Source organism: Paramormyrops kingsleyae, chromosome 23, assembly GCF_048594095.1.
Source record: "Paramormyrops kingsleyae isolate MSU_618 chromosome 23, PKINGS_0.4, whole genome shotgun sequence".
Lineage (NCBI taxonomy): Eukaryota > Metazoa > Chordata > Actinopteri > Osteoglossiformes > Mormyridae > Paramormyrops > Paramormyrops kingsleyae.
Genome location: NC_132819.1, coordinates 2,849,638 through 2,862,573, shown reverse-complemented (window position 1 = coordinate 2,862,573; position 12,936 = coordinate 2,849,638). Strand labels below are relative to the sequence as shown.

At 40.6% G+C, this 12,936-nt stretch overlaps 1 long non-coding RNA gene across 1 annotated transcript; it reads left to right on the top strand.

Moving 5' to 3' along the window:
- The first annotated feature begins 7,175 nt into the window (after nucleotides 1-7,175).
- LOC140581848 (uncharacterized) lies at nucleotides 7,176-8,881 on the top strand. Its single transcript, XR_011984868.1, has 5 exons — nucleotides 7,176-7,243; nucleotides 7,774-7,879; nucleotides 7,950-8,055; nucleotides 8,269-8,324; nucleotides 8,698-8,881. It is a non-coding gene; the product is annotated as an uncharacterized lncRNA (long non-coding RNA).
- The last annotated feature ends 4,055 nt before the right edge of the window (nucleotides 8,882-12,936 follow it).

The following is a 12,936-nucleotide window of genomic DNA, read 5'->3' as shown; positions in this document are numbered from 1 at the left end:
GCGGCCGATATCTTCCGAAAACAACGAATCAAACGAACAAACCATATCTGCTGAAAAGAGTGCAAGCTTCGTATATTTGAAATGTTGCATATTAAATACATTTTTTTGGCAATGCATTATCATTTGATATAATGGTCATCACATATGAATAGTCCTCTGTGATATTCCATAGGTGGTGACTTTGTAAAATGGCAGTGATCTCTTATTACATTAACCAGTGGTCACTAAGAGCTGTATTGTCATTAGTGGAAAAAATTGAATACTCCACTTGTCGGTGGTCGTATTTTAATAAGGACATGGAAGAATGGCATCCTTGTGGTGCTGTTTGGCAGATGGCTCTCCAAAGCGGCCGTGATCGTATAGTGGTCAGTGTTATGTCGGGCATTGCTACGACAATGCCGTGTCCAGATCCTTTTTATGTTTTACGGAAGTGACGGAAAAGTTAGTGTTTTTTTCCAGATGAAAACGGATTCATTCCGACAACAGTCTCGTCTGGTTTTGTCCGCTGCCAGAACATAACATTGGCGACGAGGATGGCTGACTGTTCGCTGCCCCCACCCTTCCCCTTTCTTGCTTTACCTGGTGAACCGCCTCTGCCGTGGAATCGCTGGATATCCTCGTTTGAAACGTACCTCCTTGCTGCAGGTGTTCCGGGCAATTCAGTTTCCCTATGTTTCCCCCTGAAATGCGCGTTCACGATCTAATTTGAAATCAATACGCTAGATGGCAGACTTCCGAGAATTTCAATCCGGGTTTTGAAGCCTTTCTATATACATAAGTATTCCGTTCACCATATACGTTTTAAACGTCAAGTAACCACGATTGTATTTCTTTCCTGTTTATATGTCATTGTGTATTATACCAGATTTACAATAAATTAAAAAAGACATACGTTAATAAACAGCTGTCATGAAATGCTCGTATCGTCTTGGAAGAATTTGCTTCTATAACACGATTGCTATGAACCAACACATAAATAATGACTCGTATAAATAGTTTGGATTATGAGCAGTGTAAATCTATCATATTGATCTACATACAGAAGTTCGTGATACTGGATTTTATTTTATTTTTTCTATTATTATTGATTATTATTAAGTACTGCTTGGTTGCACTGAGCTGTCTATGCATCTATGTTATACTGACAGTGAAATACTCTCCAAAGTACCACTCTCACTGCTAATATACAGGGGAAACCAATCTGCCCAGTGGCCAGGCAAAATGGTTCCCCCCTGCTATATTGTATAAGCAGTAATTCCCAGGCACTATATTGAGCACACTGATCTGTCTATAGGTCTATGTTATACTGGCAGTGAAATACTCTCCAAAGTACCACTCTCACTGCTAATATACAGGGGAAACCAATCTGCCCAGTGGCCAGGCAAAATGGTTCCCCCCTGCTATATGGTATAAGTAGTAATTCCCAGGCACTATATTGAGCACACTGATCTGTCTATAGGTCTATGTTATACTGGCAGTGAAATACTCTCCAAAGTACCACTCTCACTGCTAATATACAGGGGAAACCAATCTGCCCAGTGGCCAGGCAAAATGGTTCCCCCCTGCTATATTGTATAAGTAGTAATTCCCAGGCACTATATTGAGCACACTGATCTGTCTATAGGTCTATATTATACTGGCAGTGAAATACTCTCCAAAGTACCACTCTCACTGCTAATATACAGGGGAAACCAATCTGCCCAGTGGCCAGGCAAAATGGTTCCCCCCTGCTATATTGTATAAGCAGTAATTCCCAGGCACTATATTGAGCACACTGATCTGTCTATAGGTCTATGTTATACTGGCAGTGAAATACTCTCCAAAGTACCACTCTCACTGCTAATATACAGGGGAAACCAATCTGCCCAGTGGCCAGGCAAAATGGTTCCCCCCTGCTATATGGTATAAGTAGTAATTCCCAGGCACTATATTGAGCACACTGATCTGTCTATAGGTCTATGTTATACTGGCAGTGAAATACTCTCCAAAGTACCACTCTCACTGCTAATATACAGGGGAAACCAATCTGCCCAGTGGCCAGGCAAAATGGTTCCCCCCTGCTATATGGTATAAGTAGTAATTCCCAGGCACTATATTGAACACACTGATCTGTCTATAGGTCCATGTGATACTGACGGTTATATCGGCACTAATTTATATACAACTGTAACACATAAACATTGATTCTAATGCGCCAGTTACAGTGTACTATTTACATATATATTTTACATTATTCTAAAATCAGGAACCCTGCATACACCATTGCCAGATATGTGCAATTTAATTTTGATAATGTATTTAACCAAGTGACATAAATGTTTATTTACATTTTTGATAGAATGGTAACATTGTAACGCACGTTTTTTCACTGCGCTTTAACTGCGCTTCTTAGAACGTGATTCACCGACGCACTAATACATATGCTGCAAATAGGCCCGAGATATCGAAAAGGTGCACAACATTAGGCTTGTATTTTTGTGTGCTGCGCAGCATTTCTGGAAGATGGATCCAGTACAATTCGAGATTTTATTTACTTACATCACTACGGGGAATTATCCCAAGCAATTAAGCAAGGCAGAAAAATTTGTTATTCGGCGCCGAGCACGGAAATATGTTGTACGAGGTAACAGGGGCGTCAGAAACATTTTGAATGTGGCGGGGACACACTGGCGGGGGGTCTGGGTGAACTAATATTTTAAGTTAAATGTGGGGGGGGTCCAAACGAATAATTATGAAATGTGAGGGGGACACGTCCCCCTCAGATTTAATGGCAGCGACACCCATGCAAGGTAAACATAATCCCTTGATAGAGTTCATAGGTCTGTTGTGCTGTACGGTAGAATCACAAATCATAAATTAATTACAAATCGTCATTTAGTCTTTTTTTTCCAATCTACAGATGGAGCCCTGTTTTATAATCGACACAAGGAAACGGGTCAAGAACATTTAGTAAAGGTTGTGAAAGGCGCTGACGAGGCAGACAGTGTTTTCAGGGAGTTCCATGCTAGTGCAACAGGTGGACACGGTGGAAAGGAGAAAACCGAAGACGCCATTTGCAATAGATATTATTGGCCTGGGATGACAGTTGATATTCGAAACTGGGTTAGTTCTTTTTTTCTTGTACATTATTATATTAACAGTTATCTTGTCCCACTGGCAAAAATTAACTGCACTGTGATACTGCACAGTTTTTAATCATCACAGACAAGTGTAAAAGTTGGACTAAATATTGTTCATTACCACCCACCAATAAAAAGTAATTACTAAGTACTACAGACAGGCTAAAATGAATCAATAATAGCATTTGTGAATCATGTACAGTAATGCTACAGCTTACAAAACCATAGTTTAAACACTTCATCGTGACCTTCTGACATAAGGAAAAATGTCTTGCAAGGTGCTTAAATTAATCTGTGTTTTGATGTTATTATTAATATCAGTTTGGGTTATTCATTGTATTACTGTTAATATTATTTTTAGTCTTTTACATAGAGTAGCAACAAAAGTATGTTATTAATCCTGAACTTAGAGCTTCATTCAATACTTTGCGTGCAATGTATAACAACCTATGGCACTTTACTGAATTAATTCAGGAATGCACTATAATTCACTATTTTTATTTCTAATATATTTTCTCTTAATAACATAATAGATGTTCTTTTTCTAACTACAGATTAAACAATGCTCAGAATGTCAATCAAAGAAGACTGTCAAATCCATAGAAGAGCACACACCCATCATTGTAAGTCTTCATTATTTGATTTTTGATTAGTATGTTGGATGACTTTTAAATTGAACAACTGATATATTTTTTTGATATATGACATTTTGTCTGACAGGTAACTGAACCATGGGAGTTAATTGGCATGGATCTTGTGGGCAAATTGGCCATGACGGACAGGGGAAACCAGTACATATGTGTGCTGATAGATTATTTCACGAAGTGGGTGGAAACATTTCCACTGCCATCGAAAAATGCTGAAGATGTCACTATGTGCATAGTGAACTTTTGCTACAGATTTGGTGCACCGAAAAGGATTCTGACAGATCAGGGAAGGGAATTTGTAAACAAGGTTAGTTATTTATATATATATATATATATATATATATATATATATATATATATATATATATATATATATATATATATATATGTGTGTGTGTGTGTGTGTGTGTGTGTGTGTGTGTGTGTGTGTATGACTGTTGTTTAGTTTGTCATTTCCTAAGTATAATACATTATATACATTTGCTATTAATTATTTTTTCCAAACCTTTTTTTAAATTTGCAATTTTGAACTGGGTGTGGTCAATAGTGTATAGAACAATAGTAACATTTACATTTTATACAGACACACTCCAACAAATTGTAAAAGCAATGAACACGAAGAAAAGTGAAGTGGTCTCTAAATTTTTTCCATGGCTATATATACTTGTTCTTAACAAGTTATTAAAGATTATACTTTAGTGTGAAATGCTGATCTCGTTCTAATCGTTGGTGTTTACTTAACATCAAAGTTCTACATTTAGTGGTAATTTATTTTGCAGATCATAGTATTTATTATGAATTGAAAAAAATTAACATATATATTCTTAACTAGGTCAACAAAGAAGTCTGCAGCATCTTTGGAATCGACCGGAGTTTTTGTTCTCCATACCATCCCCAGACCAATGGTTTGGTTGAAAAAATGAATGGGACCATACAGAGGTGTGTGTGTGTTTGTGTGTGTGTGTGTGTGTGTGTGTGTGTGTGTGTGTGTGTGTGTGTATGTGTATATATATAATAGTGAGTGAACCGAACTGTGCCCCAAAACCATGATACGATCTGAACCGTGGATTTGTGAACCGGTGTATGTATATGTGTATGTACTGTACATGACATTCATCATGTTATATTACTTAATTCTTATATTAATTAACTGTTAATGTTGTGTTAATCAGGGCTTTGGCAAAGCTTTGTCAAGGTGAACCAAACCAATGGGATCGCTATCTGGATGCCGTTACATTCAGCATAAGAACCAAAAAGCAACTTACAACTCAATACTCCCCTTACTATTTGCTTTTTGGAAGGGAAGCACGATACTTTTCAGAGGTGCCACAAACATTCGAAGTGAGTAGATATTCAGTTTATTTTAAAAGTTACGTTTATGCAAAAATATCTTCTTTTTAATTTCGTTATGTCTTATGCATTTAATAAAGGTCAATGAAACAGTGGAGCAAGCCATTCAGATTGAGGCTGTCAACCCTGCTCTTCAGCTGCAGGAAAAGGTCTTTGAAGTGGTCAAAAAAAATATGAAAGTATCAAGACAAAAAATAAAAGCCAAAACGGACCAACATAGGGATATGACATCTCGTCATTTTAAAGTGGGGGATAAAGTGCTCAGGAAAAACATAAGAAGTCAGCAAAGAAAGGGAGGAAAATTAGATCCAGATCTTCTTGGGCCATTTAAAATAACAGAAATTCAACGAAAGAATGCTGACTTGATTAATGACCAAGGGATCAAATTTAGCAAAATAAACCTGGATCACTTGATCCATTACATGGAAGACAGTCCACGTGTCCCACATAGACTATATCCCTCTGGTGCTTCTGTGGGTCCAGTAGATAAAAGCACATACCCAAGCTTTCACTCTCAAGGACCTGCAGACCCAAGCCCTCCCTCTCCTGAACTTGGAGACCCAAGCAGTCCCTCTGCTGGACCCGCAGACCTCAGCCCTCTCTCTCCTGGACCCGCAGACCTCAGCCCTCCCTCTGCTGGACCCGCAGACCTCAGCCCTCCCTCTCCTGGACCCGCAGACCTCAGCCCTCCCTCTCCTGGACCCGCAGACCTCAGCCCTCCCTCTGCTGGACCCGCAGACCTCAGCCCTCCCTCTGCTGGACCCGCAGACCTCAGCCCTCCCTCTCCTGGACCCGCAGACCTCAGCCCTCCCTCTCCTGGACCCGCAGACCTCAGCTCTCCCTCTCCTGGACCCGCAGACCCGAGCCCTCTCTCTCCTGGACCCGCAGACCTCAGCCCTCCCTCTCCTGGACCCGCAGACCTCAGCCCTCACTCTGCTGGACCCGCAGACCTCAGCCCTCCCTCTCCTGGACCCGCAGACCTCAGCCCTCACTCTCCTGGACCCGCAGACCTCAGCCCTCCCTCTGCTGAACCCGCAGACCTCAGCCCTCCCTCTCCTGGACCCGCAGACCTCAGCCTTCATTCTCCTGGACCCGCAGACCTCAGCCCTCCCTCTCCTGGACCCGCAGACCTGAGCCCTCCCTCTCCTGGACCCGCAGACCTGAGCCCTCCCTCTCCTGGACCCGCAGACCTCAGCCTTCATTCTCCTGGATCGTCTCTCTCCAAATTTGATAAGAGTAAGTAGACAAAGCATTCTTTGAAAACAACATCTTTATCTGGTGTTCAATAAAGTTTTTCTTGAAATGTTCTATATTATTATATGTTATCTACAGACTCGCATGTCTAACTTTTATGTAACTTATTTTTTAGGCATTGAACAGGCTTGGTCAACCAGTTCGACTGACAATAGATGTGTGATATTGTCCAGAATTGGGGCCTACAAAGTGTTCAGTTTTGACATTGCACGTATGGCACCTGGAAGAGAACTAGAGAGTGAGGTTAGGACATTTATTTGAACTATTTTGGGCAACAGAATTAACTTAAATCTGTCGCTTTTATGTGAATATTTTAAATTGTCTCAAAGGTTATAAATGCATACATATATGCTATGGTGAGGAAGAACAACCAGGAGAAAGAGGAAAAGGCTTTCCTGATTGATTCATTTGCCATGAGAAAAGTATGGCGGCAATCATATAACATCCTTAGAAAGGTAAATTTCCAATCATTTACATGTTTTGAATGACCTGATATCCTGTTCAATGTTATGAAATGTGTTGGACTAGATAGAATAGAATATTAAACTAGTGTAGATAAAATGCATTGTCTCTTTTATTTAGTGGGACCCTACCGAATTCGAAATCATTCTTGGGGTTATAGGTGAACATGGACACTGGAGTCTTGCTGTAAGTATAATGACTTGTAATGATTATGCTTAAAGTTTGCATGATTAAATATGAATGAATTTATTAAACAGAATCATTTAGCTCAATTTATTTAACAAATTATTCAGATATACCATGTTTTGTTTTTTTCTTTTAGGCTATGTATCCATCCCTCAAAAAAACAGTTCTTTTGGATTCAATGGGAGAGTCAAAGGCCAAGATGTCAAAGTGTCTTGATGCCACAAGGTAAGAAAGATGAGCTACGTTGTACCATAAGAACCTAGAGGCCAGGAAATGAAATTAATTTACTAAAAATATTTGCCATATATCCTGTCACACAAATACATCTTCTTTTATTTGTTGCTGGAAATAGTCTAATGGTTAAAGCAGGCAACTATCTAAGTTTGATTCCCATACCAGTCATTGTGGCCCTGAGCAACCCTTATTTAATTCAGGGAGACCCTCCTTATAATCACAGAATGTATGTCACTTTAGATAAGAGCATCAGCTAAATGCTGTAAATGTTGAGGCAGGGCATGAGGAGTCTTCTTCTTAACATTTCTGGTGCAGTAAGGGAAAAGACATATTAGGCAAACCTCATGACAGAACTGGTGATACAGCATGGAAAATGTTTAGGTCATGTGTCAAATTTAATCAAGAAGTGCTTACTTTCAAATGTATGAGTTCCAGCAAATTCTTTACACAATTTGAGATTGAAATTAATTTACTTACTCATGGCAGGTATAAAAAAGTTGAGTTTTTTTTCTTTTTTAAAGAGCCTTTATGAGGAATAAAGGCTGCAATGTGTCACACTGGAGGTGTGACACATCTCCACACTCCTTACAGAAGGATGGAACATCTTGTGGAGTATTTGTGTGTAAGGTAAGAAGAAAGTACTCAGGTATGCATTTTGTCTAGAAGAGAAGCCTTACTAATGACGTAATCTTGCCAGTTTGCAGAACGACTACTGAAAGGCATCCCTTTGTGGTTTTGCAATTCACACAAGACTATTGACGCATTCAGGAAAGAAATCGCAAGATGTGTTCTGGCAGAATCAGGTAAATACTGTCAAGATTGTATCCCAGTCAGTCTGGCTATCTGTTGTAGCATACATTTTTTATTGCATATGCTGCAAACATGTAAATAATTGTTTTTCTGGTGATAACTGTAAAGTAGTCTGCTGCTTGTTCCAAGGTGAAAAAATATGCACATGCACTGAATGCTTTCAATATTGTACTACAAATAATTGTATTTCTTGTTGCACATAACAGATGACTTGAGCGAAGTCTGTTGTACCTGTGGTGAAATAAATGGCGACAACTCATGGGTATGGCAGAATTGATATATTCACTTTACATTTTACTCAGTAATACTGGACACAAAGACTGATAACTACATTACTAACAGCTTTTCTTTTAGCTTATCTAAGAATAGGACATTTTTCTTCACACTTAAAATGTTCAGTTTTAATTTATTTATATGTGCCATGGAACTGCTGCTAATTAGGTACTTATATGAAAGACATTAGTATAACCATAACAATGGTTCCTGTCAGCATTTTGCTAACAAATAACTATTTTCAGCATAGATCTGCTTCTATTAGGATGTCACTGAGGTTGACCCAAAAAAGTTCAAATTATATGAGCTAGGATGTTTTTTTAATTATTTTTTCTATGTCAATAATTTCTACTTTCACCCAGATTGCCTGTAATGGATGCGACAGGTGGTTCCATCTGTCTTGTGCTGGCAGCCCATCAACAGACCTGGACTTTTTTTGTGGCTGGTGTTAATAAAAAGGCCTGAACAATTCAGCGTATTATTTTGGAATTTTATTTATTTTAATTAAACAGACCAGAGTGTTGCTTTATGTTGTGTTATTTATTTATTTATCTGTCTATTTATTTACTTATTTATTTATTTTAATTCAGCGGAGCTGGATGTTTTTGTGTTGCATTGAAAAATAGGTCTAAACATTCAACAGACCTGGATTTTTTATGTTGTGTGAATAAAAAGGTCTGAGACATTCAAGATGCTATACATATTTTTTTAATGTAAAAGATATTTTTGTTTTTGTGTGTTGTTCAGATGTTCAAAAAATATGTTCAAGAATAAATGATTGTACATAGTAAAACAACTGTAATATTGCATTTGTCTTTGATAATATAGTGCCTGGGAATTACTGCTTATTCCTTATAGCAGGGTTAGGGTTTCCCCTGTATATTAGCAGTGAGAGTGGTACTTTGGAGAGTATTTCACTGCCAGTATAATATAGACCTATAGACAGATCAGTGTGCTCAATATAGTGCCTGGGAATTACTACTTATACAATATAGCAGGGGGGAACCATTTTGCCTGGCCACTGGGCAGATTGGTTTCCCCTGTATATTAGCAGTGAGAGTGGTACTTTGGAGAGTATTTCACTGCCAGTATAACATAGACCTATAGACAGATCAGTGTGCTCAATATAGTGCCTGGGAATTACTGCTTATACAATATAGCAGGGGGGAACCATTTTGCCTGGCCACTGGGCAGATTGGTTTCCCCTGTATATTAGCAGTGAGAGTGGTACTTTGGAGAGTATTTCACTGCCAGTATAATATAGACCTATAGACAGATCAGTGTGCTCAATATAGTGCCTGGGAATTACTACTTATACAATATAGCAGGGGGGAACCATTTTGCCTGGCCACTGGGCAGATTGGTTTCCCCTGTATATTAGCAGTGAGAGTGGTACTTTGGAGAGTATTTCACTGCCAGTATAACATAGACCTATAGACAGATCAGTGTGCTCAATATAGTGCCTGGGAATTACTACTTATACCATATAGCAGGGGGGAACCATTTTGCCTGGCCACTGGGCAGATTGGTTTCCCCTGTATATTAGCAGTGAGAGTGGTACTTTGGAGAGTATTTCACTGCCAGTATAACATAGACCTATAGACAGATCAGTGTGCTCAATATAGTGCCTGGGAATTACTACTTATACCATATAGCAGGGGGGAACCATTTTGCCTGGCCACTGGGCAGATTGGTTTCCCCTGTATATTAGCAGTGAGAGTGGTACTTTGGAGAGTATTTCACTGCCAGTATAACATAGACCTATAGACAGATCAGTGTGCTCAATATAGTGCCTGGGAATTACTGCTTATACAATATAGCAGGGGGGAACCATTTTGCCTGGCCACTGGGCAGATTGGTTTCCCCTGTATATTAGCAGTGAGAGTGGTACTTTGGAGAGTATTTCACTGCCAGTATAATATAGACCTATAGACAGATCAGTGTGCTCAATATAGTGCCTGGGAATTACTACTTATACAATATAGCAGGGGGGAACCATTTTGCCTGGCCACTGGGCAGATTGGTTTCCCCTGTATATTAGCAGTGAGAGTGGTACTTTGGAGAGTATTTCACTGCCAGTATAACATAGACCTATAGACAGATCAGTGTGCTCAATATAGTGCCTGGGAATTACTACTTATACCATATAGCAGGGGGGAACCATTTTGCCTGGCCACTGGGCAGATTGGTTTCCCCTGTATATTAGCAGTGAGAGTGGTACTTTGGAGAGTATTTCACTGCCAGTATAACATAGACCTATAGACAGATCAGTGTGCTCAATATAGTGCCTGGGAATTACTGCTTATACAATATAGCAGGGGGGAACCATTTTGCCTGGCCACTGGGCAGATTGGTTTCCCCTGTATATTAGCAGTGAGAGTGGTACTTTGGAGAGTATTTCACTGTCAGTATAATATAGACCTATAGACAGATCAGTGTGCTCAATATAGTGCCTGGGAATTACTGCTTATACCTTATAGCAGGGGGGAACCATTTTGCCTGGCCACTGGGCAGATTGGTTTCCCCTGTATATTAGCAGTGAGAGTGGTACTTTGGAGAGTATTTCACTGTCAGTATAATATAGACCTATAGACAGATCAGTGTGCTCAATATAGTGCCTGGGAATTACTGCTTATACCTTATAGCAGGGGGGAACCATTTTGCCTGGCCACTGGGCAGATTGGTTTCCCCTGTATATTAGCAGTGAGAGTGGTACTTTGGAGAGTATTTCACTGTCAGTATAACATAGATGCATAGACAGCTCAGTGCAACCAAGCAGTACTTAATAATAATCAATAATAATAGAAAAAATAAAATAAAATCCAGTATCACGAACTTCTGTATGTAGATCAATATGATAGATTTACACTGCTCATAATCCAAACTATTTATACGAGTCATTATTTATGTGTTGGTTCATAGCAATCGTGTTATAGAAGCAAATTCTTCCAAGACGATACGAGCATTTCATGACAGCTGTTTATTAACGTATGTCTTTTTTAATTTATTGTAAATCTGGTATAATACACAATGACATATAAACAGGAAAGAAATACAATCGTGGTTACTTGACGTTTAAAACGTATATGGTGAACGGAATACTTATGTATATAGAAAGGCTTCAAAACCCGGATTGAAATTCTCGGAAGTCTGCCATCTAGCGTATTGATTTCAAATTAGATCGTGAACGCGCATTTCAGGGGGAAACATAGGGAAACTGAATTGCCCGGAACACCGGCTTGGACGGCGTGTCAGACGGGAGGAAGCGCGCACTGCTGCTGCACTGCCTCGGGGCAGAGGGACAGCGCGTGTTCGGAACTTTTGCTACAACTACCAGGTATAACGAGGCGGTGACACTACTGGGGGACCATTTCGCTGCCCCGCAGAGCGCTCTTCTCCGTCGTGTTTTATTCAGGCGCCGACACCAACGAGCGGGGGAGTCGGTTTCTCAATACGTGGCCGATTTACGAGGCTTAGCGAGCGTATGCAAATTCGGAGCGCTACAAGATGAAATGGTTCGGGACCAACTCATTTTACACACGAACTGTGATCAGATTAGGGACAAGCTGTTGCTTGAAAATGAGGACCTGACACTAGTGTAAGAGTGTAATTTGGTTATGTTGATGGGGAAGTGGGTCTACTTTTCTGAGCTGGCGGATGGAGCGGAAGGGTGAGATGAGGGGCGGAGGAGAGAGATAGTTGAGTTGGCGCGGGAGCCGGGGATGCAGGAGGAAAAGTGTAGTGCAAGCCGGGAAAGTTTGTACTGTAATAAGGGGAGTAAATATATGGTTCTATCTTAATAACTATCGCCTGCCTCCTTATTAATCACGAAGCCAGAACGAACCCCAGCGATAGGTATAAAGGTAATATACCTGTGAGTTGACGAGGAGTAAGCGTCACACTGGTAGCAGCGGCGGTCGGTTTCATTGTTTGTTTTGTCCGCCTGTATTTCTTGCGGGCATATCTATTTCCACGAGCTCGGCTAGAAAACCTACACGCTACTTGGTTACGTGTTTTATCCCCGGTCGCCTGCACGAGATGCAACGGTACATGTCGGATGATGAGGAGGGGCCGCCCGTAGCGCCGCCCCAGCCGCTTCAGCAACAGGTCGGCGCAGACTACCGCTCGCAGGTACCGTTTCGAATCGACCTTCCTTCTCCTTTTACGGGAGATGGCACGGAGCCCTTCAGTGCATGGATTCGGCGATTCGAGGTAGCGCTGGATGTTTCTTTTACCCATTTTGATAGGGCTAAGTTGCTTGGTGCTAAGCTCAGCGGCTCTGCCTTTTCATATTGGCATAGCTTGCCGCCTGATGTCAAAGACAACTATGAGCTAGCGAAAGCTAGTTTATCGGCTGTTTTTGGACGGCTGCCTTTTCTGACAACGTTTCAGACACATCTTTATGCAAGGCCCCGTAAGCCGCAGGAACCGTTGGAGGTCTACGCTGCTGATTTAACTAACTTGGTCGCAGAGGCTTTTCCTCAATATTCGCCGTTTTACCTCCGGTTTGGAGCCTGCGCTGCAGCTCAAAATTCACGAGCATGGTGCATTAAGGTTGGATGCTGCACTAAAAGTGGCTACGCAGTGTGAACGTGCGCGTA